Raw genomic sequence first — 24,664 nt, 5'->3', positions numbered from 1 at the left:
GTGCTTCTCAGTGTGCAGGGCGAGGGAAAGATGAACTCCGTTCACATCGGGCAGCAGCAATTAATTGTGCCTTGTCACATGAGGATGTGCCAGGAGGATTAACGTGACCACAGAACAGAAACATTCTCTCCCTGAAGTTCACTTCACGTCTCTGCAGACGAAGTCCGCTGTGTAACTCCTTAGAGCGACTCTTTTTGGAAAGCAAAGTCCCTATTTCTGTACAGTTTTAGGTTAGATGTTTCATTTATAACAAATGCAAAAATCAATTAAGATAAAAGTGATATGTGAAGAAATCTTTTACAGTAAAATATATCCTGAATTCATATAGGTCTGTTCATAATTGAGTCTCTTCTTGAGCTACCTTTTCAAATACGTAGACAATGTGAAGACAGTGACAGCATCCTTTTCTATAGGTGTTTAACCTGTTATTACAAACTGTGAAAACAAAGAATTTTATACTTTTACTAATGTGTGTGGTTTTAAACAGTTATTTTCATTCTAATCAGTTCTCTACCCTCTAATTTCTACTAAAGCTGTAAATACATTTAGAAATTATATTTGTAAATACAGTATATGAAGTCAAGTTAATTTGGGGTCAGTGGAAAGCCTCCCAATTGGCTCTGCCTTGGCAGTTTTGTTTTGTTTTTTGTTTGTTCTTTCCTTTTTTTTTTTTTTTTTTTTTTTTTTTTTAAACAGCAGAAAGGATACTGTCGGTTCACTGTTAGCAGAATATACTGTAGAACTAAATTGATAACTTCTAAATCTTCCAGAGCATGAGTAGATGTCTTTTCTAGTGATAGCAGTTATAACAAGTCTTTGTTTTTCCCTTAGCCCAGACCATAGGCCTGCATATTTTTGTGTGTGGTTTTGTTTTTTACTTTTATTTTTACAGCCTAGACGCTAGGAAGAATTTGCAGGAACACAAAACAAGGGCTGGGAGGGCATCATCTTATGTGAATGAGCTTTACTTTAAAGAAATCAATGTCTTTTATTTTAACAATGTTTTCCATTAGTGACTGTGATCTTTTTGTCGTCGTCGTCGTTATTGTTAAATTCTGTAATGGTTTCCTGTGAAGCCTCCACTGAAAGGGACTCAAATATGCAACACCTAAACTATTTTCCAAGGGCACATGCCCCTTGAATGGTGCTTCTAGACTGGTCAGGGTTATTTATTAAATTTTATATATGAAAGTATTGGGGAATTATGTAAATTCTTTATATGAAACTATCTAGTTCATAAATCATAGGTTTCATATTACTCAGTGCAACTGAACTGAAAGTTCAGAAGAGTCATTCACATTGTTCGAAATTTGTAATGGTTGTCACATATGTCTCTTCAGTAAGTGCCAGAGGGTTTCCACTGTTTCTGCCCAGTGCTTGACTTCTCGGCCCGCAAGAGAACCTTTTCTCTCTGGTTCCCCTTGGGTCTGGCACAGACAGGGCTGGTGTAGTTCCCTATCAAGTCCTGGAGTTAGCCTTGCAGCAGATTCAGTAAACAGACCTCTTGCTGCCCCTCAGTGACAAGTATGCTGTGAATTCAACCTTTGGACTTGCTGCCCAAGCCTTTGGTTGCTGCCCTGAGTATAGTAAGAGGTAAACTTCCCTGGTTTCTTCGAGAATGACCATTTTCCTAATGTGAAAACCATCTCTCTCACCACTTTTATTAGTAGGGCTAACATTTTTTTCCGTTATAAATGGTTGAGCAATTTGAATGACTTAACACAGTGTCATTATCTTGCAATATAAACTGGTAACCTCACAACTCCACACTTCATCACCATATGAAGTAAATGAAGCTAGCTAAGCGGATGCTGTATCAACTAGTAACTTGCCATTAAGGATTATTTTATAGCATGAATTTAAGACTATTTATTCAAATGATATTTTACTCTTGTATTCATTTTGTTTTAGATTTGTGACATGAATACTTCAGTGCTGCTTAATTTTGTTCTGAATTCTTGTTTCTTGCTTGTAAATGGCTTTTTTATGGTATAAAGTCAATGGAAATTGCTGTTTGTAAATAAAAATGCTGCTAGAGCAGATGTGCTGTGGTCTTCCTCCGTATTCACCTCTTCCGGCCCCCTGAGTTTCACAGGCTCTAACAAACAACCCTCGGTGTCATAGTTTCTGTAACCACTGTTTTTGAAAGGTTAGGATTTCCTAAGAAGCTCTTGTGCCACCGTGGTGCTGGAAAGAGGAGAAAGAAGCGGGTCTCTCTCTGACCTTTACCATGTGGGGTAGAGACTGGAGGGTCAGGGGGCTGAAGTCTGCAGCCAGGATCGCCGGTGAACCCTTTCTGCATTTTCCTGCCGAAGTGCCCTCTGGCTCCGTGGAACGTGCCTTCCTTGTTCACTCCCACCACAGAGCTTGGAGGTGCACACGCCCTGTCTCCTGCCTCCAGCTCTCTGAAACTGAGCAAGACCCTGGGGGGCCCTCCTGGCTACGGAAGCCTTTCCGTGTGCCCCGTTTATTGTTTTCAGGAGGAAGGCTTCAGCCTCCTCAACCTTCCCTGAGTACCAAAGCGCAGATACGGTTGCTAATCAGAAAAGGGAAGGATTGCAGAAACACAGGAGGAGCGGTCAAGAAACTACAGCCAGCTACAGGCAGGGCCTGGTCCCTCCTCAAGGGAGATACCTAACAATATACCTTTGAGTCCTGCGGGAACTGAGGCCCCCCCAGGTGGAGTTACTCAGAGGGAACACCAGAGGAGCATTACCCTGTTTTCACCAACCAGTCAGAAGAAAGTCACACACCCTGCAGCCTTCACCCCCAGTTCTGCCACCATCCTCCTTGCTTGGCGCTAAAATAAACGTTTCTCCGCTCCAGGCTTCGACGTTTTGGTTTGTTTGGCCCGTGAGCTTCTGTTCGGTATAATGTCTTCTCCCGAGAAGCCAGTTAACTCCTCCCCAGATTTTATTAATAGCTCAGGCCTCCTTCCGGCAGGGATCCCTGCAGCAGCCCTTCTAGGTCAGGCCCCTTTAACAGAGCCCTTTGTTGAGCTGTGTTCCTCCGGCCCTACAGCGTAATTCATTGCTCTGAAAAATTGGTAGCTGTATATTGATGAGTGAGATTATTCAATTAATGTTTCTCCCTCTAGCCTGCAAGCTCCGTAACAGCAGGGATCCTGGACTGTCTCCCTCACCTGTATATCCTTAGCCCACAGGGCCTGGCATCGCAGCAGGCGCACAGTCAGGATTGAATGAATGAGCAAAAGATATTCTGGGAGGGTCACGCAGGGCAGTGTGTCTGGGAAGCGGGCCAGGATTAAACTTGGCAACTGTGCTGATAGAGCTGACTTGCTCCTTGCTGTAGAACAGGTTCTCACCTTTACAGTCGAGCGGGCAGTGCGATGGTGCGTGCTGTAAGAGGTCCACGTAGGAACTGGCTTCGTTGCTAGCTGGCAGCCTGCGGGACTCTGCAGGTACTAAGAGCATGATGGAGAAAGTGCACTGACTTGCGTGAATCTGGAGGTCTGGCTTCTAGCCATACCTTTGCCTGATACCCTCTTCAGCCCCAGTTTGTCTGTAAAACGTTGGAGCTGCACTCATGGCTCAGATAAGTTGTGAGGCAGTGGCTCCTGTAGGTTTGCTTTTCCCCTAAGGCTGGAAAAGTCACCCAACATCAAGAATCAGGGGCGAACCTCTCAGGCAGGGTTAGAGGAATGATCCCAAGGGGATGCGGTCCTGGAAATGAGAACACCACCTGAAGCAGATAAACTGAATTGGAGCAGATATGAGCTGCTTTGCTGGTAAAGGCCGTTGGCGGTAGCTGGCTCTTCATTTGTCCTAAGTCATGATCTGTGCTCGCTTTGCTTTCTTCCCGTTATAATTCATAATTAGCCCCACCTGGCTGCAGGGATGTCGTGATGTCCTTTACAGTGTCAGCAACCAACAACCAATCCCTGGACCATTTCCTTGAAAACCCCTCAAGCCTCAGTGACTCATAATTAAATATCTCTGTGATGTTTTCCTTTTGTTCTGCAAGGCAAGCCTAGCTTGCATAACTTTTGTCAGCAAGTGGGACTCCAAACTTCAGAACACAAAGTAAATGGCAGAAAGAGGCCACCTCAAAGGAAACTAATGTTGCGGAACGCATCACCTTGGGGTAGTGCGGTGGAGCCGTCACTGGGTGATTGCTGTGCTTGACGGGAGATGTACAGTAAAGCTTGCGGCTCTGGCTTTCATTGGTCGAGAATGTGCTGTTATTCTCAAGTGGCAGTGGGAGGAGGTATATGTTTAAATTAACAGTGGATTATAATGCAGTCACCCACAGGGCAACCTGCCTGAGTCTGAGACAGAGCTGTGTGTCTTTCCAACTCAGTCAGCAAACAGGTGCCCCGCCCGTCATCTTCCAAAGAGGTTGCTTACTAGGGCTTCTCTTGTTCCTGCCTCCGCCCTAAAGGAGCTTGGCCTTTAGGGCAGTCTGGCTGGGCTTCTAGGGGCTTTGGACATGACGCTTCAGGGCAGCTAGCTAGATGTCGCTGCTGGTCAGGCTGCCCCCTCAGGCTATGCAGACAAACCCATCTAGCTTTGCTGTGGGGGCAGCGAGGTCCCCGCACTCAAGACATGTCTTCATCCCTTTTGGTCTCAGTCTTGGCACTCTGATCAGCCCTTGGGCCCTCTTCTTTGTGTCCTGATGCAAGATTTGCCCTGTTGTCCTTCCCTGGGCTCCCCTGGACCCCACTAGTGGTTGTGCATAGCCCGGGCCTCTGAGCTAGAATGGATAATGCAAGTTTGCTTGCAGCACCTGTGTGTGTGTGTGTGTGTGTGTGTGTGTGTGTGTGTGTGTGTGTGTGTGTGTGTGTTTTCTTTAAAATGTGCAAATCAGGGGAAATTCCCTCGCTGTCCAGTGGTTAGGACCCCACGCTTCCACTGCACAGGGCACGGGTTTGATCCCTGGTCAGGGAACTAAGATCTCGCATGCCACATGGCACGGCCAAAAAAAAAAAAAGGGCAAATCAGAGGATAAGTCATTTTGAATTCTGCCCCCTTCCCCGGAGTGCTCAAGACACTTGCACTCTCCTAAGAGTGGGAAGGGCCTTCCCAGGCCATCTACTCCCCGCCTCCCAGTACTAGGACTCCCTACCCTAGTCCTTGTAACTAATCTCCAGTTTCTACTTGCTTGTGGAGACTGGCTGCCTTCCAGGGGACTCTGCTTTGATAGCTTTCCATGATAGAAAGTCCTTCCTTATCCTGAGCTCCAAAACTGCCTCGCTGGAGTTGGCCCCTTGGCTCTCTGTTCTACCCCAAGGACCACAGCATACCTGACTGCCTCCAGCCCTCTCTTTGGGCTTGTCTAGGCTGAATGTGACTCTAAGCTATTTTCTCTAGAGCCTAGGCCATGGGAACATCCTTCCTCTTTCTGTCTTCCCACCTCCCTCCACTTCAGGGCTTTAACAGATTATCAGGAGACATGTTTCTGACCATTTTGTTGGAACTGAGGAATCTGTAACTCGGAAGAGCACGTCTTTGGCAAAAGAATTGCTTTTGTGTGACTGTTATTTTAACTAGCCTATCTCTGCCAGACGTTCCATTCATCACACATCTGGGTCCCTGGAGCGATTTTCAGGGTTTTGTTGTTGTATTTTTGTTTTACCCCTCAGCTCTTTCACTCTCTCCATTTACTTCTCCAAATATTAATGGGAGAATCAAAAGCCACCTTTCTTGGAGATCTGGGCTCTGAGGCTGGACTTTTGTATCTGAATTTCCTCGGAGGCCTCACACCATTCCCTTTGAGGGTTTCCTCTCACTGTGGTCACTGTCTCTGGGGGTGGGAGCTGAGGCTTTCTGAACCTCACAGGTGCTGGTGCTAATTCAGCCAGGCAAAGGGATTCTTGTCTCGCGCGTCTCATCCTTGGAAGGGAAGGCACAGGCCGACTGCTGGCTTCCTTCCACTTCCTTTCTGCCCTTTCAGCACAACTGCATCCCCTCACTGGGACCTCATGCACTCCTTCCTCCCTGCTGGACCCTGGCCAGGCTGGTGGCAAAATGGGAATGTTACTGGTGTTCAGTAACTAAACTGCTAGTTCCCTTCTTTCCCTCCGCTGCATGGTCCCTCTTTCCCCAGAATGGGGCTCCAGGGACCTCCTGTCACCATGCTCTGCTGAAAGGCCCCACGTCCAACTGCGGTCAGGTGATGACCAGCTGTGGTCCCTGTAAGGACTGGAGACTTCCACTCTGAAGGTAAGTCCAGCGCCTCTCTGCTTACAACGATCCCTGTGGAAATGTTTCCCTTTATAAAGTGTCAGTTGCTATCTGGATGTAATGGTCTAAGCCCAGATGGAAAGAATTTAATAGCGTCCTTCCTGGGGGCTCTGTGTGGATAGCTGGGACCTCACTGATCCCCCCCGAGAGAGCCAGCGACAGTGTCTGGTAACCCTGAGAACTCTAGAAGGCCAGAGGCCCCAGGACAGGGTATCCTGTACTTTTGTCCTGGGCACTAAGATGACCACTCTCTCAGGCTCTGGATGGCAGAACTCAGGTGGCCTGACCTTGATTCCAGGACACCACGCCTTCCTACTGTCTCTGAAAAGGATTACATTGTCATGAGCCTTTGTCAGCCCTGGTGCACTGTGAAAAACCATTGAAATGCTGCTGGTTCTGCATTGGATATAAATTGCATTCATTGGCTGGAGCCAGTGGACACATCCTATAAATGGAGACCTCAGCTTTAAGGCCTGTGACTAGTTTTGAGTTCCCTTGAGAACCTATATCCTGCTGGAGGGAGGAGGCCCAGCTAAGTGAAGAGGGGGCAAGACCATGAAGCAGGGACTTCCTGGTGGTCCAGGGGCTGACTCCACGCTCCCAGTGCAGGGGGCCTGGGTTTGATCCCTGGTCAGGGAACTAGATCCCACGTGCTGCAACTAAAAGATCCCACATGCCACAACTAAAGAATCCTGCATGTAGCAACAAAGATCCCACGTACTGCAACTAAGACCTGGCACAGCCAAATAAATAAATAAACACATAAATATTTTTTTAAAAAAGACCATGAAGCAAAATTCAGGTGAATTAAATAGTTAATTGTAGAAAAATGAAACCGTGAAAAAAACTAATTAAAAAAAAAAGGTGATGGATTATTTGCTTTTGCAGTGGGGAAGATCTTCTTAAGGATAAGACCAAATAGAAAAAATGCTAAGGAAAAAAAATAGGTTTGACTATATACAATGTAAAATATGTTCAGCAAAAGCAAAACAACAAAACAAAAAAAACCACACACTACAAGGTTAGAAAAAAAACTTTGTAATATATAGTACAAGAGCTTTTTTTCTTTATAAACTTATTTATTTTTATTTATTTTTGGCTCTGTTGGGTCTTCACTGCTGCACGCAGGCTTTCTCTAGTTGCAACGAGCAGGGGCTACTCTTCGTTGTGGTGCGCTGGCTTCTCACTGCGGCGGCTTCTCTTGTTGTGGAGCGTGGGCTCTAGGCGCGCGGGCTTCAGTAGTTGTGGCTCACGGGCTCAGTAGTTGTGGCGCACGGGCTTAGTTGCTCTGCGGTATGTGGGATCTTCCTGGACCAGAGCTCGAACCCATGTCCCCTGCATTTGCAGGTGGATTCTTAACCACTGCGCCACCAGGGAAGTCCCAGTACAAGAGCTTTTTAAAATTAATAAGGAAAAGATGAATGGTCCAATTCTAAAAAGGACCTAAAGAAGCAATTCCTAGAAGAAATACTCAAGGCTAATAAGTACATGGCAAAGATACTTTATCTCTGCAGAAAGCAATCAAAGCAATTACAAGAGACCATTTTTCTACTGATTCAGTTGGCAATACCCAGCATTGATGAGGGTGAGAGAAAATTGGACACTCACACCTGATGTTGGGTTTATAAGTTGGTATAACATCTCTGGAAGGTAGATTGGTACCATGCTTCAAAAATTTAAATGCATATTCCCTTTGACACAGTGGTACTACTTTTAAGAATTTAACCTAACAAGATAGTCTGACAAATAACAGAAGATGTACAAATTTATTCATCCCAGTGTGGATTATAATATCGAAAAGTTGTAAGCCCTTATAATGTCCATCAGTAAATCTGATATATTCCTACAATGCTATTGTAGGGAATCATCTAAAATGATGATATACATGCATAAAACCTTTAAGGCATGGAGAAATATCCACGACATATTGTTGAGTGTGGGAAAACAACCTACAAAAGAACATATGTTGTGTGAGACTACTTAAAGTATACACATGTATATATGACATATGATATTACATTACATAATAACACACATAATGGCCTCTATATTGAATACCTATAGATATCTATGTTTATTGAATAAGATCATGTATTTAATGAGTTGAAACATAGTAAATGCTTTATGAATGCTAGCAATTAGGAGATGAGGGTGGATAGGGAGCCAGATGTTCAGGTATATTTTATTTCAAGCTAAGAAATTTGGATTTTACCCCATGGCCATGGGGAGGCAGTAGAACTCAATTCAATGAATATTTCTGGAGTGTCTTATTACAGAAATGCCAAAGTTGAAAAGGCTTTTTCATAGAGAAGATTGCTGAAGAGGTTGAGGTTTGTATCAAGGGAAGGTCAGCCAATTGGCTCCCAGGGTAGATGGCCTTGGGGACTTCACCAGGGTCTGGGGCCAGCCCTCAGACTGATCCACCTAGAAATCTGACTTTGGAACACAGGGAAAATGGGTCTGAATCTACCACTGACTTACAGTCACTCAGTGTAAAGACTGACATCTAGAGCTAGGCTGCTACGATATTATATTTCAATGAGACGTAAATGGTAGGCTAAAAGGTGACATGTTTGGCACATTAATTTTCAGCAGACCTACATGGGAAGCTACTACTGTACTACTATGGATGCACCAATCAATGATGGCTGCCATTTATTAAACACTTACTAAACATTTGTTGGGGCTTCCCTGGTGGCTCAGTGGTTGAGAGTCCGCCTGCCGATGCAGGGGACGCGGGTTCGTGCCCCGGTCCAGGAAGATCCCACATGCCGCGGAGCGGCTGGGCCCGTGAGCCATGGCCGCTGAGCCTGCGCGTCCGGAGCCTGTGCTCCGCAACGGGAGAGGCCACAGCAGTGAGAGGCCCGCGTACCGCAAAAAAACACAAAAAACAAAAAACTAAACATTTGTTAAACATTAGGTGCCAGACAATATATTAAGCACTATTCATGCATTATTTCCTTGAGTCTTCAGAACAACTCTGTAAGGTGGGTAGTATTATTTATTATCTGCATTCAACATTTTTTTTTATATCTCCATTTCCTAATACTGGAGCACTGAGTCACCATATGACCGAGCTGCCCTTGAAGAACTGGACATTATCTGACCCACTGAGCCAAAAGTTTGGGCAGCAGCAATCTTCAAGTAGAAATGGTATATGAGATCAGATTCAAGAATGTCCAGGAGGTCCTATTCATACGTTGTATGAATATGTGACTCCATACCCGTAACACCTACTCCTGCTGTATGGCCTCCTGTACGTCAATCTAAACGTAGAGCCTCAACCTCCACCTGTGCTGGCACCTACTAGAAATGACTGCTGAAAAAAATCTCAGCCCCATGCAAGAGATGGTGTAAAGAGAAATCCTCCCAGTGGGCAGTGCATTTGGTTGTCCATTTTTGTTGACTGAAAGATGACCAGAAGTGCAGGTATATATCGATTCATGGGCAGGGCAATGGCTAATTGTCTGGGTAGATGGTCAGGGATTTGGAAAGAAAAGGACTGGAAGATGGTCTCAAGAGGGCTTTGGGAAGAGATATGCAGATTGACCTCTCAGAATGTTCACAGAGTGTGAAGATATTTGTATCAGTTATCTACTGCCGCCTAACAAACCATCCCAAAACGTAGTGCTTTAGAACAACAACCAGTTCAGTTCCTCATGATTCTGTGGATCAGCTTCATTGGGCTTTTTTTTTCCTGAACTTTCAGGTTCAGGTTCTGATAACCTAGAATCTTTCTGTGATAGGTGATTTATAAGAAATGTATATTTGGTCATTCAGATGACCAAATATATGTTTCTCATATATATTTGGGCTTCATTCATGGTTCCTGGCTCACAGCTCCCCAAACCCTAGAATTTCCTAAGCAATTAGAGCAAGGGCAACATCTTTTGTTAAAATATGTGGTATCGCGGGCTTCCCTGGTGGCGCAGTGGTTGGGAGTCCGCCTGCCGATGTAGGGGATACGGGTTCGTGCCCCGGTCCGGGAAGATCCCACGTGCCGCAGAGCGGCTGGGCCCGTGAGCCATGCCTGTGAACCATGGCCGCTGAGCCTGCGCGTCCGGAGCCTGTGCTCCTCAACGGGAGAGGCCACAACAGTGAGAGGCCCGCGTACCGCAAAACAACCGAAAAAAAACCCACAAAAAACAACAAAATACGTGGTATCGCGTCCTCAGTTCCTGGGGGAAAGAAATACTCAGAGCCATAACGATGAAATGGGTATCATGTTATCATAATGAGCCCTTTTCAACTGGTGTGTTAATGAGGTGACTTTTGGGAATCCCCCAAATATGGGGGGAGCTGATTGCCAGGGAACCAATGAATAGAGGGTTGGAACTTTTCGTTCCACCCCCAAGACCTCTGGGGAAGAAAGAAGTGCTGGAGGCTGAATCAATCACCAATGGCCAATGATTTAATCCATGGTGCCGATGTAATGAAGACTCCATGAAAACCCAAAAGGATGGGGTTCAGAGAGCTTCCGGGTTGGTAAATTAGAAAGTTTCCATGTGCCACCATGCCAGGCCTGAAATTCCATGAGGACAGAAATTCCATTGCTCAGAACCTTGCCCTCTGAATCTCTTCAACTAGCTATTGATCCCTCTCCTTTAACAACTTTCAAAATAAACTGGTAAACTCTGAGTAAACCAGTTTCCTGAGTTCTTGTGAGCCACTCTAGCAAATTAATCAAGCCCAAGGAGGGGGTTGTGGGAACCTCTGATTTATAGCCAGTTGGTCAGAAGGAGGTAACAACCTGGACTTTCGATTGGTGGCTGAAGTCAGAGACATTCCTGTGGGACTGAGCCCTTAACTTGTGGAATTTGATGCTGTCTCTGGATAGACAGAATCAGAATTGAGTTGAACTGTAGGACACCCAGATGGTGTTGGAGAATTGCCAGTTGGTGTGGGGAAAACCATGCCCCCTTCCACACAGGGGAATGGGTGATCAGAACTCTTACTTTCCTTTGTCCCTTCAGCCCTGGAAACAGGCGCTACTTCCTTCCACCATTACGCGTTTCCTCAGGGTAATAAGGTCCTTACACTCCATGAGAAATGATATTATTTGAAGATAGGATCTGATTAACTAAAGATATATATTGGAAACCTTGGGGCAACCATTAACATTTCTTGAATGTTTAATGGTTTAACATATTTGTACTGGCTTGTCTGTAGCAACTTAGAACCATTCCCTGTTTCTTCTGTACCCTCCCATGCATCTCAAGGTCTGGACACTTAGGAGAACTACATTTCCCAGCATCCCTTGCCAGAAGGGTTATGAGTTAGACTCTACCGATGAGAGGTAGACTTGACTCATTATTCTCAGGAATTATGCCCTATAAAGTTGCTGAGAACACTAAGTTAGTGAATACTGAACCATTGCTCCTAGGGGAAATACAGGGTTAGGTTCTTTTGAGTCACTGGTCACAACATTTTTGCCAACCAATCAATACATACCCTTGTTTTATGTGTTTCTGTTTAAAGACACCTTACGTGATACATACTGGTGATCTTTTCACACGGAACTCACAACCAGCAGCTCTGTAACTCATGCCTGAACCAAGTTCATCTAACACATGCACTTTCTCAGTAGGACACATCTTACTGAGATGTACTTAGAACCCCGGACAGCACTTCAGCAGTATGCCTGGGGGCCATTTTAAACAGCAAAATCGCCAAGAAAAAGTACAAAAATGTGAAAAATGTGGCACTAAATAGATCATGAAAAAGACAGTTGTTTACAGTGTGAGAGCTAAACAAGAAGGCAGAGTGTCTCCTCATTTGACCTCTGCCCGGATACACATTGGGTGACTCAAATTTTTGCCTGTCTGTGAATGACCTTGACAGTGCTGGGAATGTTGATTTTTGGACTGCAAATAAATTTTAGCACTAGGCTAATTCACAAATATGGAAACATGAATAATGAAGATCGACTGTATGACCATTTCAGCATGGCCACTTTGTCTACCGTCTTCCAGGGAAATTAGGTATTTCCACTTCACTGAGAATTGGCCATTGCTTCTTTCCAGGCTTCTAAGAGCCACTCCAGTAGCTGGAGTCCTTGCTAGGGTGTTAAATACCATGTCCTGAGAAAGTATCCCCAAGTCAATGAATTCTTGCTTATCTAGTCTTACATTCCAGCTTTCTTGATCAAGCATCCACAAAATTCAACCCCAGGGGTACTCCCCTGGCTTCTGTCAGTACATGCTGGCTAATTCTTCCATTCTTCAGGTATATAGCCTATTTTTTTCCTTATCAGGCCCTGGGCATCAACAGCCAGGTTATGCAGAGATTTAACCCTAGTTACCAGCCCGGCCACCTGGAGAGGAGGTAGGGGCAGCACTGCTGGTAGGGACACCTGTTGTCTGTGGGGAAGGGCTTCTGTAGCACCTGTCAGCACAGTGGTAGCTACGGTTTTTAATAAAGAAAAGTGTGCAAGCCCGGAGGAGCTTGGGGTGCATGCTGCAGAGTCAACATCCCCAGGAACATCCATCCAGATGTCTTCAGTCCATTATCTAGAGTCCTAGGTCTTCCCCACCAGGGCTCTGACTTGCCTTGGCTGAGCAAATATCTCTGGAGCTCTAGACTCAATAGTCAGGCTTTCAGCCTGCCACTCAATGTGTCTGTCCTTCCACTACATAGGTGATGAGAACCTCTTTGTAAGCTAGCTCCAGAACTCTCTGGCTCTTACACTTAGCCATTAACTGCTCCTGAACAGCTCTCGGTCTCTCATCATCCTTCTGTAATAAAACATAGCTTTAACCAGCCAACTAACTTCCTCTGTCTTTGTAGGCATTATCCTCCCCATGTTTTTCAAACACTGGCCTCCTAGCACCAACCACAGTATCCTCCTCCACGGGGAGAAATATCACCACCCAGGTCACCGCCAGTGAAATCATTAGCATTTGAGCCACCACCTTGTTCCAGGGACTTTCTGTGTTCCACCAGGAGGGCATCCTCTTTGCCTTCTGGGCAGTGGCTTAGTCAGTCAACGTTTCTGTGGGTCAGGAGTCTGGCACAGCTTAGCTGGGTCCTCTGCTTCAGGGTCTCACAAGGATATAATCAACATGTTGGCGGGGGCTGCAGTCTCATCTGAGGCTTGACAGGGTAAGGATCTGCTTCTGAGCTCACATGATTATTGGCACCATTCAGTTCCTTGCAGGCTGCTGGACTGAGGGCCCCAGTTTCTTGCTGGCTATTGGCTGCAGGTTACTCTCAGCTCCTTACTGGGTGATCTTCTCCACAGGGCAGCTCACAACATGGCTGTTTATATCCTCAAAGCCAGCAAGAGAGAGTCTCCTAGCTAGATGGTTTACAACTTATGTAACATAATCACATACAACCTAAAGTCTTTGCCTTATTCTGCTGGTTAGAAGCAAGTCAGGTCCTGCCCACACTCAGGGAAAGGGATCACACAAGCCCATAGACATTGGGAGGTGAGGATTATGGGGACACCTTAGAGTCTGTTTACCACAGCTTCCTTGTTGATCAGCATCTCTAATGAAAACATCTCCTTGAACTGTCCCAAAGCTTGGCTCTCCATGAAATACAAGCCTATGCGGAGGCAGATGGCCTGGCCTTGGTGACTTTTCCAGCCCTCCTTTCCTCCCCTGGCTCAAAAGTTCCTTCCCCTCATTTAGAGTTGGCCCATTCCACCAGCACATCACATTTTCACTGTGGGTGATCTGAACCCCTAGCAGGTGCAGCTAAGATCCTCTCCACATCCTGTTACACGATGTTTTTGAGCATAGGAGTGACATGACTGATCAGACTTTCTGATAACTTTTAAAAACAGCTTTATTGAGATAAATTCATACACTATATAATTCACCCATTAAAAGTGTACAGTGCAATGGCTTTCACAGAGTTGTGCGATCACCAATTTTAGAATATTTTCGTTATCTCAAAAAGAAAGTCCACATGCCTTAGCCATTACTCCCAATTCTTGCATCTTCCCAGCCCTAGACAGCCAGTAATCTACTCTCTCTATATATAGATTTGTCTATTCTGGACATTTTATATAAATGGAATCATATGTGATCCAGCTTTTTCACTTAGCATGTTTTCAAGGTTCATCCATGTTATTGCATGCATTAGTACTTCATTTCTTTTTATATTCCATTGTATGGATATACCACATTTTATCTATCCATTTATCAGCTGATGGACACTGGGTTATTTCCACTTTTTGGATATTGTGGACATTTGTGTACCAGTTTTTTATATGGACGTGTCTTCATTTCTCTCGGGCATATACCTAGGAATTCTTGGATTACATGGTAACCCTATGTTTAACTTTTAAGGTACTATTTTCCAAAGCGGTGGCACCATTTTACATTCCCACTAGCAGTGTTTGAGGGTTCCAATTTCTCCATCTCCTCACCAACCCTTGTTAATGTCCATCTTATTTGCTATGGCCCTCCTAGTGGGTGTGAAGTGGTATCTCATTGTGGTTTTGATTTGCATTTGATGGCTAACGACATTGAGCATCTTTCCATGTGCTTCTTGGCATTTGTAGATCTTCTCTGGATAAGTATTCAGATCCTTTTCTCATTTTAAAATCGGGTTTACAGTAACTTTTTGATATATTACAAAAGAATCTATGTTCATTGAAGAAAACTTAGAAGCTATGCATAAGCATATTAAAAATAAGAGATGTCATTTAGCAAGCACATATTACACGCACTGTGCTGAACTTCCATGCTTGCCCTAAGTCACACAGGTAGAAATAACAATAGCTAATGTTTATTGAGCTCCTGTTAGGTACTAGGCCTTCTTCCATGTGTCACCTCATTGAATGCTTCCAGCAGCCTTTCTGAAGAGGGTGCTATTTTCTGCATATTTATTTTTCAATAAAGAAACTGAGGCACAGAGATGTTAAATAACTTGCTTACTTACACACAGCTTGCTGGTGGCAGAAGCAGAGTTTGCATCCAGGCAGTCAAAAGTCCTCAGAATTTGCACTCAACACCCACCCTGTGCATTTCTGAATCCAGAGGCTCCGAGCAGAATGAACCATTTCATTACACTGTCTCTTGTTCTCTTTACGTAAAATAGCTAAGTATCTTCTTTGATGATAATTCTTTCTTAATGCAACATGGCAGAAATTTCCCCCAGAGACTCCCGAAGACTTAGAAATGGTTTAATTTCCACTGACTCTATTTCTTTTCTTTTTGTTTCTCTCTTTTTCTTCCATAAGCTTTGGGAAGACAGTACCCAAATCTTTCCATACGCTGATGTTACTGCAAAATGAATTTGAAAATTGTCAAAATGACGTTCTACTTGTCTGTGTGTCCAAGAATCATTCAGAGCAACGCAGGACATAGGGCCTCCTTTCTGTGGGACGCCGAACAGAGATTTTCTGTGGTTCTGACTTACAGGGCTTCACAGAACTGACTTCAACTGTCTTTACAACTTACCTCCGCGACTTTAATCAAATGACTTAACCCTCTGCTCACCTCATCGTGCGTGGCAGAGTAAAGAATCTGAGAGCAGAGAGACAACAGACAACCTCATTTCTCAGCTTTGCACTTGTGTGGTCTTGGGCAAGTCCCTTCACCTCGAGGGGCTTAATTTTGCCCAGATGTAAAATAAATGGGCTGGACCCGAGGCTCTGGAAGGTTTCTTCTGGCTCTGACGTTCTGTGTTCTGTGCCTACCTCCGAGCTGTAAAAAATGGGCATTAAGGTGATGTTTCTCACAAAACCATTTTTTGTTTAAAACAAATAAATAAATCCTAGGTAGAGGTTTCAAGGGTATATTGTATGAGGCCTGTTAGGATGTATGGGGAATAAGATGCGCTGCTATTTCTAGGAAGGGGATGGGCGTGGCGGGGCGCCGAGGAGGGTGTGCGGGCAGCTGAGCATCCTTGCAGGCGGAGACCAAGTCTGAGGGCTGCAGCGGAGGCCGAGGCCAGGGAGGACCTGGGCTGCAGCGGCTGCGCACTGGCGCGCCCAGCCGGTCGATTTGCGTGTCTCCGCCTCTGAGACGAGCTGGTTGGGGAGACTGGTCTGGCGCCGCGCATCGATTGGCTGAGCGGCCCGCCGCTCAGACCCAGGAGAGGACGGTTCCTACTGCGGCTGGGCGCCGGCTCCGCTCCCTCGTCGGCCCGCGCTCCAGCTGCGCCCGGCCCTGGCCCGGCTTGGCCCGGCCCCGGCCTCCGAGCGAAGGCGCCGCTGCCGCCCTGGGCCGCTCCCAGGGCCATGAGGAAGCGGCGGCAGCCACTGCGGCCCGCGTCAAGGTGACCGGCCGGGACTGCGGCGGCGGCGGCGGCGAGAGCGGGTGGTGAGAGGAGCGGCTGGCGGGGCGGGGCGGGGCCCTGAGGGCCGGGCCGGAGGGAGCTGCAGGTGTGCGGGGCGGGACCCCGAGGGGCCGCTGGGCCGGGGAGGGGCTTCGGGGCGGGGCCGGGGGTGGGTGTGGGGATTGTGTCCGGCGGTCTCGGGTACGGGGACCGGGCCGGGGACTTCAGGTGTGTGGTGGGGATGGGGGTTTTGGTATGGAGTACAGCGGGTGTGGGGGTGGAGGTGGGGAAAGGCCGCCGGTGCGGGGGGCGGGGCTGGAGGGGGCAGTTGGGAGGGGCTGAGGGGGCTGCAGGTGCGGGGGGCGGGGCCGGGTGGGACCACAGGTTTACCGGGGGAGGGGGCTGTGAGGTGAGGCCAAAGCGGGCGGAGAGACCGGACCTGAGGAAACCACAGGTGCAAGGGGCGGGGCTCGGGAGACCCGCAGCGGTGGGGGGGGGGCGGGGCCCCAAGTGGTTGCAGGTCCGGAAGCGGGGCCCCAGGTGAGAAGCGGGCAAAGGGTGAGTGGTCGCGGGAAAAGGGAATGCCACCCTCCCCGCTGTCAAGGGAGTTTGAGTGGAAGCAGGAGCTTTGGGCTCTCTGAGGATTCTCTGGAGGCTTCGAGGTTGCGGCTGGGCCGGAAGGGCCGGCTAGGCCTGCCTGTGCGTCTCCTGAGTCGGACTTGGTCTTAGCTGCCCTGGTTACTAGGCCTGCGGCTTCCCCCATGCCATGCCGTGCCCTGAAGTGGGGCGCCCCGTTTTTCAGTCTCGAGGGCTTTTCCTGTCTCCTAGATTGGTGGGGCGGTTGGCTTTCGTTCCATCAGCTGTTGAGAAATGTGTGTGCTGGCAGAGTAGTTTGTGTGAAGCTTGAAGGGTTCTGGCTTGCGGGCTCCTGGTACCAGATGTTGCTGCAAATCTTAACAGTGGTCGTCTCCAAAAGGCGGAAATGGCAGCCTGGTGAGGGGGCAGAACAGGAGTGAGGGTTCAGAAGCTTTTACCTCTGCGTTACCTGGAGAGTATTTCACCTCTCTGAGCTTTGTTTCTTCCTTTGCAAAGTGAGCATCCTGGTTCCTGCCTTGTGCGCCTCTCAGGGGATGTGAGGATGGGATGGAACAGTGCCTACTGGGCACATCGTCGGGTAAAGTTGTGAGTCTGCGGCCTCTGTGCCGATGGGCAGATTGTGTTTGGAGACTGAGGGTCGAAAGAGGAGGGGATTTCTAATCGGTAGACCATTTTCTTGCTCGAGGTTGGGATGAGGTTTGTGGTGAGATGGTGACTGCTGCTCTCTGTGAGGCCTCTGAGGGAGCTGTGGCGGGGAGGATGGCAGATGGAAAGCACAGGAACATTTCATTGTTTGCTGACCTTTAGACCCCAACCCCAGTGAGGACTCTGAACTGGAGCCTGAGGCTTAGACTTGAGCCTTATGGAATTTCCCCTCCCCACCCAAGTTTGACACTGATTTTACCACAGGCCAGAAGCAAGACACCCACAAGAGGGGAATGCCAGAACTTTGTTAGGTTTCTTCCGGGCAGAGAGAAGAAAGCGAGGTGATGGGGCTCCCTCCTGTTTGGAAGGGTGTCCCATACCCATACGTGTGACCTTTCATTGCACAGTGCCTCTGCTCACTAGCGGTGTGACCAATTCCTGCTGCCTGTGTTGCAGGGACAGAAGAGAAAGCAGGAGGAGGCTTCTCCTGTACTGGCCTGCATTTTTCTTCACTTCAGCTGCTGTGGGACTTTGGGGGACCAACCTCCGTGGTGCTGGCCTCTCTCACTACCACGCTGGGTCACCTGGTGCGGCGGTGACCCAGTGGCATCATGGGGATGCCATCTAAGGGATGGGTCCTGACTGGGGTCCGTGCTTGTGTGGCAGGCACCCAGGGGCTCTAAAAGCAGCATGTGTGAATTATCCCATTCTGTCCCAGCAGAAACGATGTAAATGTCTCTCAGAGATTGCTGCGCTCTGGGTAACCATCATGCTGTGTGGGTTAAAAGGAAAGCCTATACTTGGTGGCACACAAGAGCTAGAAAATGTGTTGGGTAATGAGGGGACTGGCTTTGTGATTGGTGTTGTTGGAGTGACAGCATCCAGGGTTGAGAGAGAAACTTCGTTAATGGAAAATCTTGCATCCAGGGCTCTCTGTGATATGGCTCCAGTCTACTTGATTTTCCTTTTCAGCATGGAGGGTAAGAGCTCTGGCTTGGAAGTCAGAGAGATACGTTATTTGAAGCCTTTATATACCAGTTTCTTAGCTTCTCAGAGCTTTCATCTCCTTACTTGTAAAACAAGGATAATCGTGTCCACCTTGAGAGGTTGTTATAAAGAATAAATTTGACAAGATCTGTGAAAGCACCCGATATATTAGGCTGTCAGTGTTAGGGTATGTTTCTGCCCCTCCCTGACTGCCCATCTTTCAACACAACAAAACAGCATGTTGCATGTGAGGAGAGCAGGACAAGTAATTTTGAGGCCTTCGCTTCTTATGTAACCTTGATCAGAGCCCTTCCCCTGTCCAGGCCTCAGTTTTCTTAGCTGAGTGAGGATGGTGTTAGAATACGTGAACATCAAGAGTGATCCTAGCTCTGGCCTTCTGATTGGCATGTTTTCCCGAAAGGCAGGAGGGAGGAAGCTAGTGACCTGTTGTTTAGTTCTTCTTTTAAAAATACCTGTTGAGGGGCTTCCCTGGTGGCGCAGTGGTTGAGAGTCTGCCTGCCGATGCAGGGGATGCGGGTTCGTGCCCCGGTCCGGGAAGATCCCACATGCCGCGGAGAGGCTGGGCCCGTGAGCCGTGGCCGCTGGGCCTGTGCGTCCGGAGCCTGTGCTCCGCGACGGGAGAGGCCACAACAGTGAGAGGCCCGCGTACCGCAAAAAAAAAAAAACAAAAACAAACCTGTTGAGCACTTTGCCTGGCACATAGTAGGTGCTCATTAAATACTTGTCGAAGGGACAGATGAAGGACTTTCAGAAGAAGGTGTGGCAGATTATCTCTGCTGCTTATATGTATGCCGTATCTGCACCTTCAAAGTGCATTTTATTTAGCAGAAAAAAAATGTTGCAACAACTTTATAGTGAAATTAGTGAACCTCAACATGAAAGACAAAAGTTGTTTCACAGTCCTATTTCATCACAAATTAAGTTCACCCAGTTTTTCATAAACATACAGGTTTTTTTCATGGTTGCAGTCATATGTATGTGAGCATTTGGAAAAGGCCTGGCAATAAGGAGTTTATTTAAATGGTGTTTTTGTCTTATTTTTTTTTAAGAATTAAAAAAAAATCACACATGGATTTTTTTTAAAAAGGCAAGTAGTTCAAGGGGGACAAATTGTAAAGTGTCTTTCTTGCCTCAGGCTGCCAGTTTCCAGTCTTCTCCCTAGTGGCAACCACTATTACCATTTTCTTGTTTTGTTATATATTTTTTCTCTTATACAAAGAATAGCATCTTATACGTACTCTTGCTTCTTTATTTATTTGCTTGATCTATTTGGAAATTGTTCCAACATTGGAAAATGTTCCATTTGGTACATACAATTCCTCCTTAATAGATGTTTTTGACTGATATCTTAAGCACAATTTTGTGTTTCCACTCTCCCCCACCCCGCCATGATGTTTACTCAGTAATGGTTAGCAGTTGATGTTTAGAAGATTAACAGGAGATAGCCCTTGTTTTTCTCTAGGAAGGAAATGGCTTTGGTTCCAGTGAACAGTAGAGTAAAGGGCAGTCCATGTGTCTGGATGCAAGGCAGACACAGAAAGAAAGGAAAAGTGATTTGTTCACTAATAATTGAAAACTGATTTTTCATTCAGCCCATGATTCAAAGTCCGGCTCTGTCACTTACTGGCTGTATGACTTGGGGCAATTTACCTAATCTTTCTGCATTTCAGTTTCCTTATCTGTAAAATGGATGGTGATAATAGGATCTGCCTTTTGGGGTTTTTGTGTAGAAGAAATGAGATCATGTATGCAAAGTACTTGCAGTAATAGGTCATGGTAGATGCTCAAGAAGGGGTAGCTGCTGTGTTATTAATAATCTAAACTAGACTCTTATTCTTTGTTAGAGATATTTACTGGACAGCTGAGGGTGAGCCGTGGAGAATGCCCAAAGCCCTTGCCCTCAAGGTGCTCACATACTGTGCAGAGAGACAGGCACACAAGTCACGGATGACAGAAAAGGGCTCAGCGGTGGGGAGGTGAGCAGTATGGGGCTCAGGGAGGCAGGAAACAGTGACTTTCCCTTGGTGGTTTGGGAATGGCTTCTCAGTTCACCTTTTCCCTTCTCTGTGAAATCTACTCAGTTCCTCTACAAGTGACCACTCCTGTCTGTGCTCCCTTGGCTTTCATTGTGTGTATATCTTGATCGGATCATGTGCCTCACTATTGCATGCATTATTCTATGCCTGTGTCTCCTCCCTAAACAGGGAAAGTTTCCTGCTTTCTTTGCTTCTGAGTCTCTAGGGTAGGCTGTTGGTGGACAGCGTGATGGACCTCTGCTCAGACAAGTCATGCTACCGAATGTTGGCAGACTCTTATTGATAGGTCTCTGGTCAATCCCAGACTCTGGACTCTATTTGCTTCATTCCCCAGGTATTTGAGTGCTGACTGAGACACACATGTGCCATATACTAGCGGTAGGCTTTGGGTCTGAGTGGTGATACTTGTCCTACAAAGTCTTAGGGGTGCGAGAGGGATGAATTATTTGCTCCAGATGCTCCAGGACAAGATGGGGAAACAGAAAGAAGGACAAGTCTGAAAATGAACTGCTCGTACTTGCTGAATCCCACCTCCCCCTTCCCCAGAAGTGTGGCTGCTGACCCTTCCCTTGAGGTGGACTTGCGGAGGAGCAGGCCTCAGGGAGCTGAGTAGATGGTCTGTAGATTCTGATCAGGATGGGGAGAGTTGGTTGGGTTGGCTTCTGTGAGGGGCATCCTGGGGCCACTTCCTTGCTGTGGGCATCCATCCACCAGCCTTGCTGCGCTCCTGCTTTGGGCCAAGCCCTCTGCCGAGTGCTGGGCACGTGGAGATGAAGGAGCTCCATCCTGCCCTTGGGGAGCGGATGGTTGGTGGAGGAGTCACGTGCAAACAGAATGTGACCAGGAGGGGATTGGCGGTGACAGAGGACGCCGAGTGAAGTGGCCAAGCAGATTCACACTCTGGAGCCAGATCTGGGTTCCAGTTCTGGCTCCTCCACACACAACCTCTGTGACCTCGGGCCAGTATCTTCCCCACTCTTAGTCTCAGTTAACTGATTTGTAAAATGGGGATGGCAGGGTTACCTTACTGGGGGCCGTCATTGAAGATTCAGTGGGATAATGCCGTGGGCTGCTTAGCGTGGTGCCTGACGGGAAGCTGATGCTTACAGAGTGCTCACTGTCTTTTTATTTATCCTTGGTGCTGGGGCAGCACCAGGAAGCACCTGTTTGGCTGTTTTCTCCAGGTTCTAGTGTAGACGGTGCCAGTTGGTGGTGAAGGTGATGGCCAAGATATCTGAGAAACCAGCTCTGAAGTCCCTGAGTGCTCAAGGAGTCCTTGGGACTTTCCTTACAGGCCCACAGGCGTTTCCTCCCCCATTTTTGCATGAGCTCTTCTCACAGGTGGTTCCAGCCCAGCACCATCGCGAGCACCATCTCTTTGACCCCCTGCACGGATCAGTTCCACGGCTTTTCCCCAAAGGGAGGCATGAGTCAGGCTTTTCTCACCTGCACTTACTGAGGAGAGCAGAGACCATGAAGACGTGGAGAGGCACATTCTTCCCTGGTTTTTCTGCAGAGCTTTCAAATCCATTGTGTTCTTCGAAGGAGATTTATCTCCTGAGCGTCAAAGAGGCGGACAGGGCAGCACTTACAGCAGACTCTGGAGTCAGGCCTGTGTGGGTTTGTGTCCTGACCCTACTCACAAGCCCTTTGACTTTGGGCAGGTGACCACTCCTCTGTTTCCTCATCAATACAGGAAGTGTGATGGTACTTACCTCCGTCTGGTTCTTACAGGACTCAAGGAGGTGACGAGGAACAGGACTTAGCATGGTACTTGCACTTCATGAGCATCCAGTCAGCGTGAGCTAGAATAATCTCTTAACCCATTGTTAGAGGGCTGTCAGGATGCTTGTGTTTTTGCAGGGGATGTTAACTTATTGCCTATGGAAGTTATGTGAGTTATTGCACAAGGAATGTGTTAAAGCCCAGAGGTACTTGGTGTTGAGGGCTGGCGGGAGCGCCTAGGGTGGCAGGCAGTACTCAGCCTGCACCGGGACTGTGCGCGCAGCCTTGACGCCCACGAAAGCAGTAGGTGCTGGTGAGGGGCAGGGTGGAGTCACCCCGAGCGTGGGCCTTGTCTCAGACCCGTCCAGGAACTGAGGGCTGGTTTCCCAAGTACTTTCTAGTTCACTGTTCTGTGATTCCATGTAAATAATGGGACTTTAATATAAACTTATGCAACATTATACTTTCCCTCTTTAGGATTTTAATATTTTTATTATCAGATTTTATTTTAAGGTTAAGACAGTTAATTTGAGTAATCAGAAGAAAATGTAAATGTTTGGCCTCAACAGTCAAAGGTTTCTTTGAAAATCATCTTATTAGAGACAAAAGAAAGAGTAATGAATGTAATTAAATTCGTATTTAATGGATACAGTAATTCTCACCCACTCTTGTATAAGCTTGATAAGTAGGTCAAGGGGAATCTGTGTTTTTGATACATTTCTGAGTAATTAAATATTTATGGGAAACAAGTTAATAAATTCAGGAGAATTTGCTGTGTCTCTTTTTGTGGCAATAAAGTCTGTTATGTGGAATTAGTGACTTTCACTATTTTAAGATATTTCTTATTTTGTGCCCTTCCTGTAGCTGTGTTTTGTTTTGTTTTTTCTCTCTAGGTACCATATCTCCAGCACTTTCAGGCCACTGGCATTTAGGAGTGTTCCCACGGGGCTCCCACAACGCCCTGCTCTGGCGTGTAGCAGCCTGGGCTTCCTGTGACTCCCCCACCAGACTTTGCACAAAGTCCGCATTTCTTCTTCCCACCGTATTCAGGGCCTAGCCCAGGGCTAGTACTTGGCAGCCAGAACGATCTGAGTGTGTTGTTCCCTCTGCTTAAATCCCTTCAGTAGCTTCTGGTTTCTCTTAGAAAAAACGCAAATCGTTTGCGTGGCCCGCGGGTGTAATGACGTGCTCTTCGATGTAACTGGTGTGACTGTTGTGGTGCAGGGTGTGCAGTCCCGTCACACCATGGACTGTGGCTTTGCTCACAGTCCTGTCCTCAGTGCCTGCCATAGCATCTGGCACGTAGCAAGTAGTACATAAATGCTTGTTAAATGGATGAATGAAATAAAGGGTGAGTGCCCAGTGACTGATTTGAATCTATAAAATGAGAAGGTTGTTGGATCTGAGGTCCCTTCATTATAAAATATTTCAACACTTTACAAAGTCTCTGACACCTGTGTCTTTAGCCTCATAATGATTCTGCAGGGTAGGTGGGGTGGGCTTTGGTGTGCGGAGGAGAAAATGGAAGCTCAGAGAGGGTGAAGGAATTGCCCAAGACGGAGCTATGGGAGACGCAGAGGGCTCCTCAGGTGTCTTTTCTTACAGCCCGGGTTGCCTCGAGGTGTGGTTTCTGATACACATTGGAAGAATCACAGGTGAGATAGGGAAACAGGGATTCATGGACAAAAGGTACTTGTAATAGTTTCTCTTGGTTTTAGTTGTTTTAGTGTTCCTGATCATTGAATTTGAGGAGTTGAGTTCAGTTTGGGGTGATGGGTTTAAGGTCTGCTTTCATTCTAGGGACCAGGAAACCCTGATCTTTCTTATAAATAGCGAAGGTACGGGATTGATGCATGTGCTGATAGTTGATAACTAAGATTAGAATTAGTTCTTTCTGGGAAGCTTTTTGACAAGATTAGAAGTTACTTGCTGATTGATATGTAGCATTACTTTGCTGTTTCAAAAGATGCTGGTTGCTTCAGTTAGCCTATTTCTCTCATTTATCTCTGGGTGTACCTGCCACGGGGCTCTTTTGCAGTGAGCATTGCTGTGGCCTTTGCGCTCGTCAGTTGTAGGGTCAGTCTGATCTGAAGGTTAGAGAGCGTTGAGTCCACTCTTCCTACTCTCCGCATGAGGATGGGGACTTTGCCAGCGTTTCATACTCAGGCGGACTGATTCTCCACCTGTGAAACCCTTCCATTTGTATGTTGCAGTTTC

General features: G+C 47.0%; 1 protein-coding gene across 23 annotated transcripts in view; it reads left to right on the top strand.

The window, feature by feature from the left end:
* The first annotated feature begins 16,245 nt into the window (after positions 1–16,245).
* The window catches only part of RALGPS1 (Ral GEF with PH domain and SH3 binding motif 1), a 294,874-nt gene continuing 286,455 nt past the window's right edge, over positions 16,246–24,664 (top strand). For 10 of the 23 annotated variants that reach the window (XM_067040709.1, XM_067040704.1, XM_067040702.1 and 7 more), the window contains exon 1: positions 16,272–16,480. The gene's annotated coding sequence lies outside the window, so the exon portion shown is untranslated. The other 13 variants (XM_067040710.1, XM_067040699.1, XM_067040694.1 and 10 more) reach the window with 9 other exon arrangements.

Source organism: Kogia breviceps, chromosome 8, assembly GCF_026419965.1.
Source record: "Kogia breviceps isolate mKogBre1 chromosome 8, mKogBre1 haplotype 1, whole genome shotgun sequence".
In the NCBI taxonomy this organism is placed as follows: Eukaryota; Metazoa; Chordata; class Mammalia; order Artiodactyla; family Physeteridae; genus Kogia; species Kogia breviceps.
The sequence above is the reverse complement of the archived record's forward strand: the minus strand, read 5'-3'. Positions and strand labels throughout refer to the sequence as shown.